This window comes from Limulus polyphemus, unplaced genomic scaffold (genome assembly GCF_000517525.1).
Source record: "Limulus polyphemus unplaced genomic scaffold, Limulus_polyphemus-2.1.2 Scaffold1568, whole genome shotgun sequence".
NCBI classification, from domain to species: domain Eukaryota; kingdom Metazoa; phylum Arthropoda; class Merostomata; order Xiphosura; family Limulidae; genus Limulus; species Limulus polyphemus.
The window spans coordinates 85,418-86,593 of record NW_013667178.1 but is presented as its reverse complement, the minus strand read 5'-3'; positions in this window follow the sequence as shown (position 1 = coordinate 86,593).

The window sequence follows — 1,176 nt, the reverse complement described above, 5'->3', positions numbered from 1 at the left end:
TCATTACTTAGTAGATGCGGAATTTGCCATTAGGGTTGGTTAAATCATCTTTTCTTCGTAGCGTTTATTAACCAGCGAACTATCGATTTTCAGTTTTCGTTGCTGTTTCATAACTTATATTATTAAGTTGTCCATTAACAATATTATAGTTGAAGTTTATTAACGTAATTTATTATTTATTTTACTTTCTTTTAACACAATTGTTCAATTAGTGATTTTACAGTTTACAAGTTCGTTTTATATTGCATTTTTAACAGTAACAGCGTTTTTGGTCAATAGTTCTTAAGATGGTGCGAAATGAAAAAACAACAAAAAACACTTAAAATATTGGTACTACTATCGTTCCAAAGTTCATCACACATACAAATTAAACTAAGTTGTTCATTTTAAGGTTTTAATTCTATTACTTTCCAAGAAATAGATTCACTTTTTAATACATTATGAAGGCAAATTATATTACTAAAAACAAAAATAAATATTATCTTTTTTTTTATATACAAGTGTACATACAGATATCTCAAAAATGGCATTACTTTCTGCTTATTAGGCCCTGCCCTGCTTCCTTTACGAAAAGCAACGAGCTCTATTTAGTCGGCGGATAATTCACACCAGGAAAAACTACTCGATAACTTAAGTGCCTGCTTCATATTTCCATGAGTGATCAGTCTGTTTTGTGCAGGTATAGTCTGTGCGCAGAATATAGTTTTCGCCAGGAAAGTACATGTACATAACTGGTGCCGTGACACATTAATTGTTAGAAGAAAGCCATAATCAAAATAATTTCTTCAATTAAAGGCTCATTTAAGCCCACATTGGACGACTTTTATACCAAACACTTCAACTAAGAATGGGCTATTCTCATACTGACTATTAAACCTATGGACAGATTCATTAAAAGGCACCTAGAAACACTAAAATCTATTCAATGTTTTTGACTCAAACTGTATTAAAAATGATAAATGTTGATGATGATTACGTGAAAATTCATTCAGGATAATATTTGAATGCTAAATCATAGTTATGTTTTCCTAATTAACAAATACCGTCAGTTATTCTTGATGACTTGGAAGGAACCATTGGTTTCTTACACTTTAGAACTTATTGAGAGGGGATGGCGACACAAAAACCTATCGAGGCACTTTTGTTTGTTTGTGTTGAATTTCGTGCAAAGCTAAA